Genomic DNA, 20,568 nt, shown 5'->3' with positions numbered 1-20,568 from the left:
AAACAGAGATTTTCACATTATTAGTGGCTCAAAGGCTCTTGAAAAGCAACATGGCTTCCATAAACCAATCCAGCAATATCCGCTCTCCCACAGTCAGATGTCCCCCTCACTTCTGAGCCTTGCAGGGTGCCCAAAACACATTTATCATCCATGTATTTGGCATTACTATAGTGAGAAGAACCCTCTTCATTTACGGTGTGGGTCTCCTGGAGCACAATCTGGGCACTATGTGCAGACGCAGGTGCAATTTTTATGGACTGCAACCTAAACTATGAGTTACAGGTCATCAGTATCCAGTCTCGGGAAAGAAGAATAACTCATTTAGCGGAAAAGGAGATACCGCCTATTTTGGAAGATTAATTCCCTTAAATCTAATCAGGAACGTGAACGAGTCCCTAGGGCGCTCTGAGTCTTCAAAGAGATGTTTCAATTTCCCAAAAAAAAGAACTTTGTGATATCTTGGGAAAAAAACACACTTAAACTACACCAAAAATTCTGATGCATTTAATCCTTAAGCAGAACGAAAAAGAATATAATGAAGTAGCCATAGAGTTGGAAAAAGTAAAAATAGAACTTCAACTTCTCACTAGAGGCACAAATAATCCAGTTACAACGTTTTTCTCCAAATTAGAGAAGAAATTGGTCCATATGCAGATGGATATAAAGCAGAGAAAGAAAGATAGATACATTTTTACGAGACAAATCAGATTATAACGCTGGTCGGATTTTCCACTGGGGTCAACAAAAAATCAGACAGTGGAAATATCAGAAAAAAAGATCAACTGATTATTGGACTACAGATTCAGACTCCAGCACATCAGAAAGTTTCCAGCAGTCTGTCCAGAAACCGCCGCGAAAAATCTCCAAAACATTTTCTACACCCGATGCATTAAATATCCTTTTAGGAAATCGACCAGAGGAGACGACCCAAGAAAAACAGGAACAAAATAGAAGCAAGTTGCTTGGAGACACTGGACGGAAACTATACAAAAGATCTCACTATTAGTAAGTTGGCTGACTTCATGATAGATGAGGCGAACACTTCACTGTTATTACAGGGCTTACATTTTTGTTTAATGAATGAATCTGACTTTGCAAATATTCAATTTGACTTTTTTTAAAGCAGTAAAAAAAAATCCATCTGTTCAAAACATTCAGCACTGCCGCACCTTTAATTACATCCAGAAAACCAGGAGAAACTCCATGTGTGATCAGGTATCAAGGATTCAGTGTTGTCTCCCTTCAAAGAGATGCGACTTTGCTATCTGCCTACAGAACAGAATTCACTCTCAGCATCTGAGAACCTGAAGTGAAGTTTTTTAGGCTAAGGCTGAGTTCACACGATGCGTATTTAATGCGTTTCCGCGGCGTTTTTGCAGTTGCGTAAACGCCGCGGAAACGCTTGAAAAACGCATGGTAGAAGGGAAGCAATGTTCCCCAATTGAAATCCGCATGTGCTGTGCCCATGATGCGGATTTTTCCCAGCATAAACACTGCGCTCAAAAATCCGCAGCATGTCAATTAATTTTGCGGAAACGCGGCGTTTTCGCCGCCATTGACTTGCATTAGAACGCGCCAATTCCGCAAGACTGCATCTGTACTTGCGTTATTGGCGCGTTCTAATGTGCGGATGGTACCCGGGTGTGGAGGACAGGAGAGTCTCATCCACACCCAGGTACCATTAAAAAAGCTGTAACAAAAGAATAAAATAAAAAATAAATGTATCCTTACCTTCTGTCGGCCCGCGCACCGCTCCTGCTTGGTTCCCGGCACTTGCAGTGAGTTGTAGGACCTGCGCTGACGTCAGAGTCATGTGACGGGTCACGTGACGCTGACGTCGGCAGGTCTTTCAATTCAAAGTTGCCGGCGAGGGAGAACGGAGTGAGCAGGACACCGGGGGCCATCGGAGGTAAGTATATACACTCTCTCGGGTCACACTATATAAATCCATGCTGTTTGCATGGATTTATATAGTGTGACCTAGTTGTCAAGCACTTTCCAGGTGATGCTAAAATCGCCTGGAAAGCGCTTGTAAATCCACATGCGGAAACGCATGTGGAAAAGCATGTGAATCCGCATGTATTCCGCAGGAAAAACGCATGCACAATCTGCATGCGTTTTTTCTGCCAGGGAGATGCAGAAATGATGCAGAAATTTTCTGCTTCATTTCTGCATCGTGTGCACATACCCTAAGTGCCCACGATGCTGAAATTCTCCAGATTTTTTCTGCATCTACCTGGCAGGAAAAACGCATGCGGATTGTACATGAGGATTGTATATGCGTTTTTCCTGCCAGGTGGAAGCGTTTGTCAAGTGTTTTTGCATGCATTTCCGCATGCGAGTTGTCAAGCGCTTTTCCAAGCGATTTTAGCATCACTTGGAAAGTGCTTGACAACTTGTTCACACTATATAAATCCATTCAACCGGCATGGATTTATAAAGTGTGACCAAGTTACGATGCTGCAAATGCAGCATCAATAGTAAAAAAAAGAACAAAATGGCGAAAAAAAAAAAATCATGCTCACCTTCCGATGGCCTCCGGTCTCCTTCTCCAGTGTCTTCAACGGCTCGCGGTGGTGTAAAAGGACTTTCCATGACGTCAGCGGTCGCGTGACCCGTCACATGACTAAATGACGTCATGGAAGGTCCTTTTACACCACCGCGAGCCGCCGAAGACACCGGACGAACCGTACAGGAGACTGGGTGTTTTTCTTTTCTTTTAATTCTTTTTTAACTACAGGTACTATGGTACCCGGGTCTGGATTGAATCGCTTAATATCCGCATGTGCACATGTAGTCATGCGGATATTATGCGATTCAATGCAAGTCAATGGCGGCAATTACGCTGCGTTTCCTCAAAATTAATGGACGTGCTGCAGATTTTTCCGCAATGAACTTTAAATTTAGAAATAAATTACAATCTTTATTGCGTAATTTTGTAGAGCTCGGCAAAATTCTAAAAGAAGGCTGAAAAACGTATTATGTACCCCCAAATAATTGGTATTTTATTCCAAAATTCCACAAGTCTTTGACAGCCCCTATGGGCCACCCTAATTGTGGCGGGCAAAGGTTCACTAACAGAGCCACTGTCACAATACATAGATTGGCATCTGAGGCCTTGGCTGAAGAATATACCTTCTTAGGCCTCCTTCACATGTCCTGGTGATTCCCATATAGGAAAAACTAGTACTGGTGAGATCCGTGGTCTGTGTCCATGTGCCATCTGTATGTGACATCTCTGTGGCATACGGGTGACATCCATGTATCTGTATGTCCATGTAACACATCAGTGTCCAGTCCGTATGTCAGTGTGACACGTACCGGCGCCTGGGAAAAGCAGTACAGTTAGCACTGATACCAAGCGCTGGCTGCTGAAACCAACTCTCATCATTGTCCCTTGTCAATGATGGGAGTTGTATTCAGCCCCAGCTGAGTAAATCCAGTGTAAAATGAAGAATTAAAGGGAATCTGTCACCCCCTGGGAGTTATCAGACCTCTAATATGGGCATACAGGTTATAGAAATGTAAATCTATACTTACCTGTATGTCCCATATCAGAGGTCTGATAGCAGAGAAATATATTTTTATTAAATCCATTTTCCTGAGCATGGCATCAGGGGACGCCAAGAAATGCCCAACCATATGCCTAATTTAAATATTCCCCTGCTCCCCTGCCCGTCCCTGTACGTCACATGGCCCAGTGACGGCAGTCTAGAGCTAAACATCCCACGCATGCGCAATGATTATATAGCTGAAGGTGCTATTTGTTTTCTCCCTGCGCTATTATACTGATCTGCTCTAGTGCACAGGCACCGGGAGTCACTGTGACTTCCGCTCCAGTGACCTCCGGCATGCGCAACAATGAGGTTTGGTCCCCCCTTCCTCTCGGATAGCAGGATGCCGAGAGGAAGTGGGAACCAAACCTCATTGTTGCGCACGCCGGAGGTCACTGGAGCAGAAGTCACAGTGACTCCCGGCAACTGCGCACTAGAGCAGATCAGTATAACAGCGCAGGGAGAGAAAAAAAAGCACCTTCAGCTATATGCACATTGTGCATAAGAGGGATGTTCAGCTTTAGACTGCACGCTACAGGGCCCTGTGACGTGCAGGGGCGGGGGTAATATTTAAATTAAGCAGATAAGCGGACATTCCTTGGAAGGTGAGCCTTCGTCCAAGTCTGAGGTCCAGAGCACTCTGGAAGAGGTTTTCATCCAGGATATCTCTGTACTTGGCCGCATTCATGTTTCCTTCAATTGCAACCAGTCGTCCTGTCCCTGTTCCTGAAAAACACCCACATAGCACGATGCTGCCACCACCATGTTTCACTGTTGGGATTGTATTGGGCAGGTGATAAGCAGTGCCTGGTTTACTCTACACATACTGCTTAGAATTATCACCAAAAAGTTCTATCTTCATCTCATCAGACCAGAGAATCTTATTTCTCATAGACTGGGAGTCCTTAATGTGTTTTTGAGCAAACTCTATGCGGGCTTTCATATGTCTTGCACTGAGGAGAGGTTTCCGTCGGGCCACTCTGCCATAAAGGCCCGACGGGTGGAGGGCTGCAGTGATAGTTGACTTTGTGGAATTTTCTCCCATCTCCCTACTGCATCTCTAGAGCTCAAGCAAAGTGATATTTGGGTTCTTCTTTACCTCTCTCACCAAGGCTCTTCTCCCACGATTGTTCAGTTTGGCTGGAAGCCCATGTCTTGGAAGACTTCTTTTGTAACCTTGGCCAGATCTGTCCCTTGCCACAATTCTGTCTCTGAGCTCCTTGGGCAGTTCCTTTGAGCTCATGATTCTCATTTGGTCTGTGATATTTTAGTTTTTCTTTTTTTAATAAATTTGCAAAAATGCTACATTTCAGGGGCGTTTTCAGTCAAGATGGGGTGCAGAGTGTACTTTAATGAGAAAAAAAAAAAACTTTTTAGAATTTACCAAATGGATGCAATAAAACAAAGAGTGAAAAATGTAAAGGGGTGTGAATACTTTCCATACCCACTGTAAAGTGACACACGTCAGATTTGAAAAATGGTCCCTGATTAGGAACACAAAACTGTCTGCGGGAAGGGGTTAAATCAGAGTATTAGGGAGAAATAACTACTGTAGTCAAAAACTGAGTATAGACAGTAACACATCTACTGAAATGATCAAACTCAACAGTCTTCATCAGTGAAAAATGTAAAGGAGAAGAATATTTTCTATCAGATGCGATTCAAGAAGAAATATTAGACATTTAAAGAGAATTAGTTATAATAGTGCAGAGCTGAGGGGTCTTAAATTTAGATATCGGACATTTGGAAGAGACAATGGAGATCTTTTTTTATAGACTACCAGGGAGATACAGTCTCACATAAGTGAGGCCGGATGATCCCACCACAATCGAACTATCATACAGAATGAACCTGTAAAAAAAGACATAGAAGAAAAAAACATGTTACATCCTCAACAAGAACGTATGTATGAGGGGAGACCTCCAACACTAAATGGAATTGCACTCATTTATGGTGGACCATTGGAGGTATGATGAGTTCTGACCAGAAGAGTAGAGAAAGTATTAGTGCCCCCATTTCAGGAGACATTGTGCAGGAATCTGAATTCCTTAGGATGGAAAACATAAAGTAATTTATGACATGGAGAGAATCCATGAAACCAGGGCTCGAGCCATGCCACCAGATCTCCTGCAGGCGTGAATAGATGTACAGTACAGACCAATAGTTTGGACACACCTTCTCATTTAAAGATTTTTCTGTATTTTCCTGACTATGAAAATTGTACATTCACACTGAAGGCATCAAAACTATGAATTAACACATGTGGAATTATATACTTAACAAAAAAGTGTGAAACAACTGAAAATATGACATATTCTAGGTTCTTCAAAGTAGCCACCTTTTGCTTTGATGACTGCTTTGCACACTCTTGGCATTCTCTTGATGAGCTTCAAGAGGTAGTCACCGGAAATGGTCTTCCAACAATCTTGAAGGAGTTCCCAGAGATGCTTAGCACTTGTTGGCCCTTTTGCCTTCACTCTGCGGTCCAGCTCACCCCAAACCATCTCGATTGGGTTCAGGTCTGGTGACTGTGGAGGCCAGGTCATCTGGCGTAGCCCCCCATCACTCTCCTACTTGGTCAAATAGCCCTTACACAGCCTGGAGGTGTGTTTGGGGTCATTGTCCTGTTGAAAAATAAATGATGGTCCAACTAAACGCAAACCGGATGGAATAGCATGCCGCTGCAAGATGCTGTGGCAGCCATGCTGGTTCAGTATGCCTTCAATTTTGAATAAATTCCCAACAGTGTCACCAGAAAAGCCCCCCCACACCATAACACCTCCTCCTCCATGCTTCACGGTGGGAACCAGGCATGTAGAGTCCATCCGTTCACCTTTTCTGCATCGCACAAAGACACGGTGGTGGAACCAAAGATCTCAAATTTGGACTCATCAGACCAAAGCACAGATTTCCACTGGTCTAATGTCCTTTCCTTGTGTTCTTTAGCCCAAACAAGTCTCTTCTGCTTGTTGCCTGTCCTTAGCAGTGGTTTCCTAGCAGCTATTTTACCATGAAGGCCTGCTGCACAAAGTCTCCTCTTAACAGTTGTTGTAGAGATGTGTCTGCTGCTAGAACTCTGTGTGGCATTGACCTGGTCTCTAATCTGAGGTGCTGTTAACCTGCGATTTCTGAGGCTGGTGACGCGGATAAACTTATCCTCAGAAGCAGAGGTGACTCTTGGTCTTCCTTTCCTGGGGCGGTCCTCATGTGAGCCAGTTTCTTTATAGCGCTTGATGGTTTTTGCAACTGCACTTGGAGACACTTTCAAAGTTTGTCCAATTTTTCAGACTGACTGACCTTCATTTCTTAAAGTAATGATGGCCACTCGTTTTTCTTTACTTAGAATTTGTATTATGGCAAGAAAAAAGCAGCTAACAGTCTATTCAGTAGGACTATCAGCTGTGTATCCACCAGACTTCTGCACAACACAACTGATGGTCCCAACCCCATTTATAAGGCAAGAAATCCCACTTATTAAACCTGACAAGGCACACCTGTGAAGTGAAAACCATTTCCGGTGACTACCTCTTGAAGCTCATCAAGAGAATGCCAAGAGTGTGCAAAGCAGTCAAGAAAGCAAAAGGTGGCTACTTTGAAGAACCTAGAATATAAGACATATTTTCAGTTGTTTCACACTTTTTTGTTAAGTATATAATTCCACATGTGTTAATTCATAGTTTTGATGCCTTCAGTGTGAATGCACAATTTTCAAAGTCATGAAAATACAGAAAAATCTTTTAATGAGAAGGTGTGTCCAAACTTTTGGTCTGTACTGTATATTACAGCCATCAGCCACGCACAGCTTAGAGATGCAGTGGGGAAAATAAGTATTTGATCCCTTGCAGTTTTTGTAAGTTTGCCCACTGACAAAGACATGTACAGTCTATAATTTTAAGGGTAGGTTAATTTTAACATTGAGAGATAGAATATCCCCAAAAAAATCACACAGTATAAATTAAATATTTTTTTTTTGCATTTTGCAGTGAGAAATAAGTATTTGATCCCCTACAAACCATTATGAGTTCTGGCTCCAACAGACCAGTTAGACGCTACTAATCAACTCATTACCTGCATTAAAGACAGCGGTCTTACATAGTCACCTGTATAAAAGACTCCTGTGCACAGACTTAATTAATCAGTCAGACTCTAACCTCTACAACATGGGCAAGACCAAAGAACTTTCTAAGGATGTCATGGACAAGATCATAGACCTGCACAAAGATGGAATGGACTACAAAACCATAAGTAATAAAAAAAGTAAGACACTGGGTGAGAAGAAGACAGCTGTTGGTGCAATAGTAAGAAAATGGAAGAAATACAAAATGACTGTCAGTCGACATCGATCTGGGGCACCATGCAAAATCTTACCTCGTGGGGTATCCTTGATCATGAGGAAGGTAAGAGATCAGCCTAAAACTACACGGGGGGATCTTATTAATGATCTCAAGGCAGCTGGGACCAAAGTCACTAAGAAAACCATTGGTAACACATTATGCCTTAAAGGTTTAAAATCCTGCAGTGCCCGCAAGGTCCCCCCTGCTCAAGAAGGCACATGTGCAGGCCCATCTGAAGTTTGCCATTGCACACCTGTATGATTCTGAGTTATTGCGCGAAGGTGCTGTGGTCAGATGAGACAAAAATTGAGCATTAACTCAACTCGCTGTGTTTGGAGGAAGAGAAATGCTGCCTATGACCCAATGAACACCATCCCCACAGTCAAGCATGGAGGTGGAAATATTATGTTTTGGGAGTGTTTCTCTGCTAAGGGCACAGGACTACTTCACCATATCAATGGGAGAATGGATGGAGCCATGTACCGTAAAATCCTGAGTGCCAATCTCCTTCCCTCCGCCAGGATATTAAAAATGGTTCGTGGCTGGGTCTTCCAGCAAGGCAATGACCCAAAACATGCAGCCAAAGCAACAAAAGGAGTGGCTCTTAAAGAAACACATTAAGGTCATGGAGTGGTCTGGCCAGTCTCCAGACCTTAATCCCATAGAAAACTTATGGAGGTAGTTGAAGCTCAGAGTTGCCAAGCGACAGCATCACAATCTGAATGATTTAGAGATGATCTGCAAAGAGGAGTGGACCAAAACTCCTCCTGACATGTGCGCAACCCTCATCATCAACTACAAACAACGTCTGATTGCTGTGCTTGCAAACAAGGGTTTTGCCACCAAGCATTAAGTGTTGTTTGCCAGAGGGATCAAATACTTATTTCTCACTGCAAAATGAAAAAAAAAATATCTAATTTATACAATGTGATTTTCTTGATTTTTTTGGATATTTTCTCTCTCAATGTTAAAATTAACCTACCCTTAAAATTATAGACTGTTCATGTCTTTGTCAGTGGGCAAACTCCCAAAAACAGCAAGGGATCAAATACTTATTTCCCCCACTGTATATCATGGCACAGGTGTAATGTTTTTTATGTAGTTTATCACAATCCTGTTAGAAGTTAGTCAATTTTAAAAGAAATTGAAAAGTATAAAGGGAAACTCTGTTGTTATTGTACAGAAATGCACACTTGGCCCTCACTGCACATTAAATGTTGTCGATCATAAAAGTGAAGTTTGGTCAGAAAGACTGGACCTGGTCTTGTAGGGACGATATGAGAACATTCAGCAGCACAGAAAGGGCTTCCATTGCCCAAAGTCATTTGAACAGTTTTTGGTGGAGGAGAATGTTGTGATCTAGAGGCAAAATGGTGATCACACGATTGTGATACGGCCGGACTACATGACCGATAAAGCAGCCACAGCGGTGACTGAGAAGAATCTGTGACTTCTCTGCATTTAGTGGTCACTACTCACCTGGGTAGTCATATGTAGGAATCTCCTCCTTACACCGATCATCACCCCTCACATATGTCTCTGTAGTATTAATATGGGTCAGATCTTCACCCTGAAACAAATATATAAGTCACAGACTGATGGAGAAGTCACATCTATGATCAGCTCTAATCCTGTCACCTCCACCGGTCTCATTACACAAGTATAAAACATATAATCCTGGTGGATAAAACAAGACTGAGCACAAGACCTTCACAGCCGTCTACACATCATAGGGGAGATCTCATGACACCTTCTCTCCATCTACCTGATGATCCTGAGGAACATTGGGATCTTCTTGCTTACAGTCCTGTGGAAGAAGAGGACGGGGACATCTCTCTGGTGTTGTCCTCTTACTGGATAGATCTGGAGGAAACACATACAGGGACTGAATTCATTCTTTACATAGAGATAATTATAGGTTGTGTGTATTTAGTCCTGTCTATTACCTGGTGATGTGAGGGGCTGGGGAACCTCCATCATGACGTCCTTGTATTCATCTTTGTGTCCTTCTAAATACTCCCACTCCTCCATGGAGAAATAGACTGTGACATCCTGACACCTTATAGGAACCTGACACATACAATGATACAGTGATCCCCCGATCCCTCCATAGCGTTACTGCATAATGTCCCAGCATTCCCAGCAGTGTCACCTCTCCAGTCAGCAGCTCAATCATCTTATAGGTGAGTTCTAGGATCTTCTGGTCATTCATGTCCTCATGTATCAGGGGGTGAGGTGGAGGCCCTGTGATTAGGCTCAGGGGTCTTCCCCATCCCTCAGACACAGGGTCCTGGCAGCACTCCCTAGAGGTCTTCTTCACTACTGTGTAATCCTGGTTATGGAGAGACACATTAATATATCTCAGTACAGACATTTCCAGAGTCCTCACCTCTCCAGTTCTGTCCATCTGTTATTCCCATAGATAAGAATGATGTAATGTGATGTCATCAGAATCTCTCACCTCTCCAGTAAGCCGGAAGAGGATCTCTAGGGTGAGGTGTAATATCCTCTCCACCATCTTGTCTCTGTCCATATGCATCTTTGATGGGTCCATAAGGAAAATTCTCTTCATTGACAGGATCCGATATTAAGGGAAACATATTAGGAGTTTTATTATTTTACAGTATTTAATTTTCATCTTTACATCTACTAATAAAACCTTTATATTTTAGGCCACAGACAAGCAGTTTCTTCCTCGCAGTCGGCAGCTGAATACGTTTGTCACGAGATGGTTGTCTGATGGTTTTACGAGATGGTTGTTTGTTCTCGGCCCAGACCCTTTCACAACTCCTGTCTCCTGGTTTAATCCCAAGAGAAGCCGATAACGAGAACCTGCCTTACACCTCTGGGTTTTCACCAATGCGGCATTGATGAATGTCCACCATGTAAATATGCCGAACACAAGAAATAGGTTTAATCACATTAAATATAAACATTTCATTAAACAATGGATCGCCTGCAGCGGTGAATTTGTAGTATATGGTATTCAGTGTCTGGGATGTAATGTCAGATATGTCATAAGGCAGAGAATTAATGAGCACATAGGAGACCCCACTAATCCGTGGCCATTAACCCCTCCAACGATTCCACACATTTCCTAAGAGAGCACAATGGGGACTGTAAGAACGTTCAGTTTTGTGGCACTGAAAGGGTAAATAGCTGAGGTGGAGGAGAGATAGCGGAGGAGCATTGCTGAACCTGAGGGTAAATCCATCGCACCGGAGGAATACAGAGAATATGGGGGCGATTATCACCAGTATCTGCATCACTGTGCGGGAACTAGGAGAGAAGGAACGGCCATTGTGTGAGGACGTCTCTGGGCTTCTGTCCTTCATTCTGCAGTCGTCAGAAGGGACCTAATGTGGACAGGAACCAGCGAAGCCGCATTCTGTCCACAGCTGTTACCTCACTGTTCACACCACACAGAGACCCCCAAAGAGCCTCCGTGCTGAAGGGGTTAATGCCCCCTGCGCCCAGTAATGGGGGTCTCCACATACCTCCACCTGCAGAGCTGCCACCACATATATGGCTGTTGTGTGCGCACAGGAGCTGTGATGAGGTCACAGGAGGGGAGGAGTCAGGGGGTCACATGATCAGGGGCCTCAGTGGATGCACAGTGTGAACGTGGGATTTTCCTGGAGACAAATAGACCAGGGTTCCCCAACTCCAGTCCTCAAGGCCCACCAACAGGTCATGTTTTCAGGATTTCCTTAGTATTGCACAGGTGATGTAACTATTGCCTGTGCTGATGATGGAATTATCACCTGTGCAATACTAAGGAAATCCTGAAAACATGACCTGTTGGTGGGCCTTGAGGACTGGAGTTGGGGAACCCTGAAATAGACGACACATGAGGTGATTATCACCAGTTCCCGGACGTCTACTATATGGCGGCATATGATTGTGCTATCCACTTCATGCCAGGAGCTAAAATGCTGAAATCTCGTATGTTTAACCCCTTCCAGGGAGGGCGGCCTTGATAGACTATATTCAGAGTCCAGATAAGGGATCGTTCACATCAGCAGATTATAAATCGCTCCGATGTTCATCCCGTTCATCTTTTTCTCTCCTGCATCCGTTTACAATGCGTCATTAACATCGTCTTTTACTTACTATAATCCTCTATGTAACCTAAAGCTGATTACAAAACTAAGAAAACAATGTTATGTACAGATATCGATAGATGATAGAAAGAAGTTAGAGAGATGATAGATGTCCTACATATAATTTCACAACCCCCCTACATATACAGTACAGACCAATGACCCCAAACACACCTCCAGGCTGTGTAAGGGCTATTTGACCAAGAAGGAGAGTGATGGGGTGCTACGCCAGATGACCTGGCCTCCACAGTCACCAGACCTGAACCCAATCGAGATGGTTTGGGGTGAGCTGGACCGCAGAGTGAAGGCAAAAGGGCCAACAAGTGCTAAGCATCTCTGGGAACTCCTTCAAGATTGTTTGAAGACCATTTCCGGTGACTACATCTTGAAGCTCATCAAGAGAATGCCAGGAGTGTGCAAAGCAGTCATCAAAGCAAAAGGTGGCTACTTTGAAGAACCTAGAATATAAGACATATTTTCAGTTCTTTCACACTTTTTTGTTAAGTATATAATTCCACATGTGTTAATTCATAGTTTTGATGCATTCAGTGGGAATGTACAATTTTCATAGTCATGAAAATACAGAAAAATCTTTAAATGAGAAGGTGTGTCCAAACTTTTGGTCTGTACTGTATAAATTCTCACCCTTTACAGCCTTTCCAATGGCATTAATGGCCGTTTACCCTTGTTTAACCTAATAAATAAATAATTAAAAATAATGATGTGCCCACCCCTCCCTATTTTTGTAACCAGCAAAGGTAAAGCATACAGCAGAGAACTGATATCAGATTGGGAAGGTCCCTGGTTATTGGGCCCTTCCCAGCTTAAATATACCAGAAGTATATGAGATGCACCAATTATGGCATTTTGCCTTTGCTCTTCCCAATTGCCCTGATGCATTGACAATCAGTGTAAAGTGTCTTGGGGTTGATGTCAGCTGTAATTTGTCACAAATCACAGCTGGCATCAAGCTCTGATGGTAGTAATGAAGCGGTGTCTATAAGACACTTCCATTACTGACCCAGCAATCAAAAATAAAAACAAAAAATACTTCATTTGAATAAACATTTCCCAACACTTTTCCTGGTTCACAAATTTATTAAAAAACACAAAAAAAAACATGCAGGTCTGACGTAGTCCACTGAATCCAACGTAGTCCATAAATGGATACCCAAAAAACATAAAAAGAGAGAAACAGAAACAAGGCACTGTCTCTCATTCAACAATTTATTAGAAAATAACAGGTCCAATGTAATCCAGTGCTTCCCACAACGTTCCCCGAATCCGTCGATAAAAGCCTATGGAGATTTGTTCTGAGTCTCCATAGGTTTTTAACAGCAGTCACTCCTGGGTCCCGCTTCGCCCTGCGAGACTTGGCAGCTCTGAACAGCGGTGACATTGGTAACTATACTGCTCATCAGAGTCGCCAGGTCTAACAGAGGACAGTGTGACCCGGCGACTCTGATAAGCAGTATAGTTACTGAAGTCACTGCTGTGCAGAGCCGCCGGGTCTCAGAGTGCAGCAGGAACCAGGAGTAGCGGCTGCTAAAAGCCTATGGAGACTCTCCATACACTTTTATCAACGGATTCAGGGAACGTCATGGGAAGAGCTGAACTATGTCGGACCTGCGGGGGATCCATATTTTCTAATAAATTGGTGAACAAGGGACAGTATCTTGTTTTTGTAACTCTATTTTTATGTTTTTAAGGTATCCATTTGTAGACTACATCAGATTCCCAGGACTGTTAGAAAGTGCCTAAGGAGATCTTTCTTTGCCTTTGAGATTGAGACTATGTGCGCACGATCAGGATTTGAAGCAGAAATTTCCTGAGCGTTTCTGCATCTCTTTGGCAGGAAAAACGCTGCGGATAAAATGTGCGGTTTTGCCTTGTTTTTTATGCGTTTTTTGGAGCTAAATAAAGTTATTTGATGGGACATTGCTTAAACCCTTGGATTACCGTCAGAACTGGGGTGAGTATATTGGTTAATTTAAATTATTAAAGAATGTACCTGTTGTATTTAAAATAAAGTGTTTGCTTTATTTCTGTGTGTTTATTTAACTCTTTACTTTACTTTAATTAGGTTTGGTCATGAAAAGGTCTGATTGACATCTTGTGATCACCAAAGAAAAGAGCTTGGTGTCAGCTACTGCCATTCACCCAATCACTGATGTCACTGCTGTAGAAGACAGCAATGTACACTGTCAAGAAGTGTGAAATCACTCCTGTCAGTATACATTGCTTTGCAGGAGTAAGGTCACTGGGGTTGATGAGCTTACCACTCAGAACTTGAGAGTATTCCCAGGGTGAGGTCACGTGATCATCAGCTGATCGGTCACGTGACCAATCAGATGATCGCTTACGTCACCACAGGTCCTGGAAGCACAGTATACTGCTAGGAGCGAGCGCACTCCCAGCAGTATAACGCCAGCCGCCGGGAGGAGAGCATTGCTGGGACCGAGGACACCGGAGGTCGCCGGACAGGTGAGTATAAGGTTTTTTTTTCTCTTTTTACTTTTTTTATTTCTTTTTTCACCCCAGGCACGCCGGCTCTGCTGAGGAAAACTACTGCTCCCCTCAGCAGCGCCGCTCTCGCTGTTATCAGCGTTCGGATGAGAGGAGTAGTAGCAGGGCCGGCCTTTGGGGCGTGCCAGCTGTGCAACTGCACAGGGCGCCTCAAACTTGAGAGTGAAGGGGGGCGCTGCGCTGGCTCCCTCCCCGTCGGTATTTTTCTTATGGAAGAGCAGAGAGGGAGCGCCCAGCGTTTCTTCTGTGCTCAGGCGCCGGCGCCCCCTCTCTGCTCTGAAATGTCCGGCCGGGACCCGGGCGCGCTGCACTCTCTCCTCCTCACACACTTACCCCCAGCGCTGGAGACAGTGCGGGAGGCGCCGCCTGCAGCATCTCTCGTCTCCTTCCATTGGCGCGGGCACGGCACTGTGACGTCACACAGCTCAGACACAGTGCCGCGCCGGGGATGCTGCAGGCAGCTCAGCTACAAAGTGGTGGTGACTGGTGAGTGCTGTGCTGCTGAGCCTGATATGATGAACAAACTTGAATAAAGACGTTAACAATAAGGTGCAGACAGACAGACATCCCCCCAATGTCCCCATTGCCACCCTGTGAGTCAGCCATTGCAAAACTACGACTCCCATCATAAATGGACAGCCTTTGTTGGTAGAAGATCAGTTCCCTGACTATCTGTTCTTTGTTGCTGCATTATAATAAAAAGATGAAGAATATTTAGAATATTTAAGTTTCAATAATAATAGTGTTATTATTATATACATTTTTCAGTTTAATTATGGGCCCCAAAAAACTATCAGGAGCACAAAATCGAAAACGAAAAGCACTTAAAGAAGTTGAAGACAAAAAATGTGCAGAGTCTTTCAAAAAGCTTTTTCAGAAATCCAGCGACCAATGCTCTTCTAAAGAGACAGCTGCAGAACAATATGAAAGTGTAGCGACACATAGAGAAGGTCCAATAGAAATCGATTTGGATGAACCTTCCACGTCAGGACAATTTTCAAACCCTGATGGCTCTCTAAACGATGAATCAGAGATAGCAGAGGATCCTCAATTTTTAGAAAATTTAACTGAAAATGTTGAAAATCCAGAGGAACATTCTGCAGCTGACACAGGCACTGGTCACCAGGAAACTGATATCCCAGAATTTCCAAGCAATCAAGATCTAATACTGATTGACACTGATCCCGCTCTATGGCCTTCATTGACTACCAAAGTTATAGATCATGTTGTGGAAACTGGGCCTGTTCATGATATAACAGATATGGAGTTTAAAAAAGATTCAAATGACCGTCACTTTTCTGCTAAATTCTATAAGAGAGTTTTGGTTAATGGACAACACTGCAAGAGACAGTGGTTGGTTTACTCAAAATCTGCAAACAAAGTATTCTGCTTTTGTTGTAAATTATTTGATAGAAAACCAAGGTCATCTCTTGCTTTAGATGGATCTCAAGACTGGCAACATATATCATCTATATTAAAATCACACGAGTCCTCACCAAATCATTTTTTAGCAGAACGTAAATGGTTGGAGACTCAGGTTCGGCTCAAGACGAATACAACAATAGATTCCAACATGCAAACTCTTATGAATAGAGAAAGACAACACTGGAGAGGAGTGTTGGAAAGGCTTGTATGTATTATTCAATTTCTTGCAGAACGCAATTTGGCATTCAGAGGAAGTTCTGATCGTCTTTTTACCCCCAATAATGGAAACTTTTTGGGGTTTGTGCAGGTACTTGGAAAGTTTGATAGAGTGATGTCAGAACACCTGCATCGTGTTGTCTCCAAAGAAATATCAGACCACTATTGTGGTAAAACTATTCAAAATGAAATTATTGCTCTGATGGCAAGCCAAGTCATTAACCACATTGTAACGCGCTGCAACCAGGCTAAATATTACTCTATAATACTAGACTGCACCCCTGATTTAAGCCACAAGGAGCAAATGTCATTTACCATTCGCTTTTTGGATGAAGTATGTGGCATATACACAATTAAGGAACATTTTATTGGATACAAAAATGTTGTAGACACAACAGGAAAGGGATTGACCGATGCCCTTCTTGACTTTCTGAGTGAGAAAAATTTAGATATTACTAATTGTCGTGGTCAAGGCTACGATAATGGTGCCAATATGGCAGGAAAACACAACGGTGTTCAAGTTCAAATTTTAGAGAAAAATTCTCGTGCTGTCTTTGTACCATGTGGATGCCATTGTCTTAATCTTGTGGTTGGAGATGCAGCAAGATCTAGTAAAGACTCAAAGGACCTTTTTGGTTTAATCCAGTGTATTTATGTTCTTTTTTCTGGCTCTGTTAAAAGGTGGAAAATCTTGACTGACCATATTTCAGGTCTGACTTTGAAACCCATGTCTACTACAAGATGGGAATGCAGAATAGACTGCCTTAAACCCTTTCGTTATCATTTAGGAGACATACATGAGGCACTAATTGCACTATCTGAGGAAGAGAGAGTTGAGCCAAATGTATCTTTTGAAGCCAAGACTCTTGCTCAGAAGATTACGGACTTTAAGTTTATCATGTCGTTTATCATTTGGTATGACATATTGTTTCAAATAAATATCGTAAGTAAAGCCATGCAAAGACAAACTTCTGATCTCAGTACAGTGACAGAACTAATTCACAAGTGTCTAGAATTTATTAGAAACTTTCGTGAAAAAGGATTTGACATGGCACTGCAGAGTGCAAAGGAGATTGCTGAGAATTTGAATTTGGAGCCAGTGTTTAGGCCAGAAAAGCGCATCAGAGTGAAGAAAGCTAGTTTTAGTTATGAAGGACGGGACGAAGCAATAACAGACCCGCAATCTAAATTCAAGGTAGATTTTTTTTTCGTTTTAGTAGACACAGCGTCAGCATCATTGGAGGAGCGCTTCAAACAATTAGAAAACCATAACGGAGTATGGGGATTCTTATACAACATAAAAAATAATAGTTTTTCTAGAGAAGACCTGACAAGAAGTTGCCTAAATCTACAAGCTGCATTGGTTAGTGGAACTGAATCTGACGTAAACGGAGAAGAGTTGGCCCAGGAATTCTACCACATTCAAAGTCTTTTACCTAGTGATACCATAAATCCTCTTGATGTGCTAAACTTCATAAACAAAAATAGTCTGACTGACACTTTCCCCAATCTGTGGGTAGCACTTCGTATTTTGCTGACAATTCCTGTCACGGTGGCTTCAGGAGAACGTAGCTTTTCCAAATTAAAACTGATAAAAACTTACTTGAGGTCGTCAATGTCAGATGACAGACTAACAGCTTTAGCAGTCCTGTCCATTGAAAATGACATTCTTCAGAGTCTGGACATGACCACCACTATCGATGAGTTTGCAAGAACAAAAGCCCGAAAAGTTATTTTCTAAGCACATTCATTTGGGACTCTTTGCAATGCACTTTGAATGTGTATTTTATGGTTGAAATTGATTGTTTCAGAAATAAAAATTGTACCTGTTCAAAACACTTTATACTTTATAATGACCGTCTGTTCAACTTTTGTTGCTTGTTATTACTTGATCATTTGATTAATAAAAAATGCACTTGTTGTTTTCACCTACATGAGTTTAATTTTTTTTCTTTGGGGGGGGGCGCCAAGAGGGATTTCGCACAGGGCGCCATATACCCTAAGGCCGGCCCTGAGTAGTAGTCCTCCTCTCCCGACCCAACTGTCGATCTTTGACAGTTTACATGTTTGGAGAGATATTGACATGTTTTTTCTTGTTTTTTAGATCCAATGTTAATATCCTATTAACCCCCTTCTGGAACATCAAATTCTATTTCCGCTGGTCCTACTAATTTGGATCATCCCACTCTCCCTCTTCCGCTCCATTGCATTTCCCATATCCACCTTGTATCCATTTAAAACATAGCACTCAGCCTCGGAACGTGATATCTCTGATACATAGTATTATCACTAGCTTGGAACACATACTTCCGCCCATCTGGAAAGCACCATAGGCATCACATGACCGGATATTCATCTACCTAGCAACCGATAGCGTCACTTCCGCCGTGGTCACAATTTTCCTATTGGCCGGGGTCTCTGGACGCTCATTGCATGCCTGTATAAAACACTTCCGGGTGCTCTCTGATACAGGCGCCACACGCTGACAAGCGGTGAATACCGCGTCAGGACGCCAGACCTAGGAAATCCTGAAAAAATCCTATGGTATGTGACGCGCCCCTGGGCCTGTGTCGCGCTGCGTTGCGCACGCGGGAGCTTACCCGGAGCCGGATCTGTTGAGGGTTGTAGTCTCGTGGCGGTGATCCGGTCCGTGCCCAGGGAGTCAGACTAAGTGGCGCTGTTTTAGCGGTAGATGTTGGACGACTACGCCACCCGTTGAGTGCAGCCAGGGAGCTGCTGCTGCAGGGCAGACCGCTGAGGCCGGTGGTAGGATTGTGCAGCGTGATAGTATAACCCCCAACGGGAGGGGTATGGCCTCAGGGCAGCCGACGTGGATGATGGGGGTAGCAGGAACCACTCGGAGACGGTACTGTGTAGTTCAGGGTCTTTACTGGTGACAAAGATAGACCCTCCCGGAGTACTGGCTAGCGATTGGGGCCTGGTCAGTCCTTGAGCAGATGGGATCTCCCCTGGCCAGGTGGAGTTGTAGGCCTCCCAAACTAACGATACTCTTCTGGCTACCTTGCTAGAGGCGGGTATAAGTAGCCCACGTCCCTGAGTGTACCGTGTGGTGCTCACCCGTATGGCCGGTGACTCGGGGCCTTCGGGTTTCTGGGCCAGAGGACCTGCAATCCCCTGCCGGTCGGTTTCTGCTGCTGGATAGGAGTTAGTCCCCACAGCCTCGGACTCCGGGTCCGGTGATAACTTCTCAGTCAGGGCGAGCTCTGCAGCTGCCAGCCCCTGACTCCTTGTAGCACTGCTCCCACAGAGCTCCTGATGTTCTTTCCTAGATCTGCTTCTCTTCTCTGTCTCTACTTCTTCTCTACACACTAACCCTGCCTCAGCCCTAGGTTTATATAGGGGAAGTTCTTCCCCTCCCAGGACTGGGCAGGAGGTGTGGCATGCATAGGATCCCTGACCAAGAGACCTCCCACCTGCTCTCAGACATAACATTGCTGTTACTGTGGAAAACCAGACCCCTGGGGTGCCACATATGCCTGTATTCCTCTCCCACTGGGGCTGTCTATGATGTGGTGGATACCTATCTTATCTGTCTTTCTTTACAGTCTTAGATCTCTCTGGTGAGACACGGTGTCACACATCTGTCCTCTCATTATGTAAGCTACACAGGTATATTTTCTCTTTCCCCTATATCTCCTTAACTCCCTGCCCAATAGGGAATGATTTAATGGCCTCTCATATCTCTCCTTCAGTGAAAGCTTTGTCTAGTACCTCCTGCTCGGGGGGCTGTAAGGAAGGAACAGTAGTGTCCATAATATATTTGTCAATTTTTGTTTTAAGACTATTAGGTGGCACGTCGTGGTATTGTGCATAAATATTATATAGCGAGCTATAACAGCAATGAAATGCTTCCTCTATGTCAGTGGGGTTATGAGTCTATAGCCGGGTGCCCCTTTTATTTTGGATACATATGTCCTTTACATGTGTGGATGTAACCTCCTTGTCAATGTGAGACCACATTTATCTGTGAATTTGTAAGAATACCTCTGCATGCGATCTTGATATTTTGTATATGTTTGATCTATTATAGACCTTAGCATCTTTCTTTTTTCAATCAGATCATTTTGAACAAAAGAAATAATTACCAACATTTTTTTTTGTAAACAAACTTTGTGACAAAAAAAATAAATAAAAATAAATAACCAGTAACAATACAACAACCGGTTTACAATGATATAAATCCCAATATCGCTCTATAGTACAAGGTTTTGGAATAGTAATTTTACATTTGTACATAAATGTCTGAAATATTCCTGACGGATTATTTTTTTCCCTATTGGGACAACAAAAGAAAAAGAATATATCTAAGAAGGGACAATTATATGGACTGAGACAATTATTATTCGCTGACACCTTGGGTATAAGGATATAAATTACTGGTTTACTGTA

The 20,568-nt window shown here is 43.3% G+C and overlaps 1 pseudogene; it reads right to left on the bottom strand.

Annotated features, from left to right (window-relative positions):
• The window catches only part of LOC141194381 (uncharacterized), a 32,861-nt pseudogene extending 22,390 nt beyond the window's left edge, over positions 1–10,471 (bottom strand).
• Between the last annotated feature and the right edge of the window lie 10,097 nt (positions 10,472–20,568).

This window comes from Phyllobates terribilis, unplaced genomic scaffold, assembly GCF_046119375.1.
Source record: "Phyllobates terribilis strain yellow unplaced genomic scaffold, ASM4611937v1 Scaffold_70__1_contigs__length_7381418, whole genome shotgun sequence".
Taxonomy (NCBI): domain Eukaryota; kingdom Metazoa; phylum Chordata; class Amphibia; order Anura; family Dendrobatidae; genus Phyllobates; species Phyllobates terribilis.
Note: the sequence above shows the minus strand (reverse complement) of the source record. Positions and strands in the feature narration are given on the sequence as shown.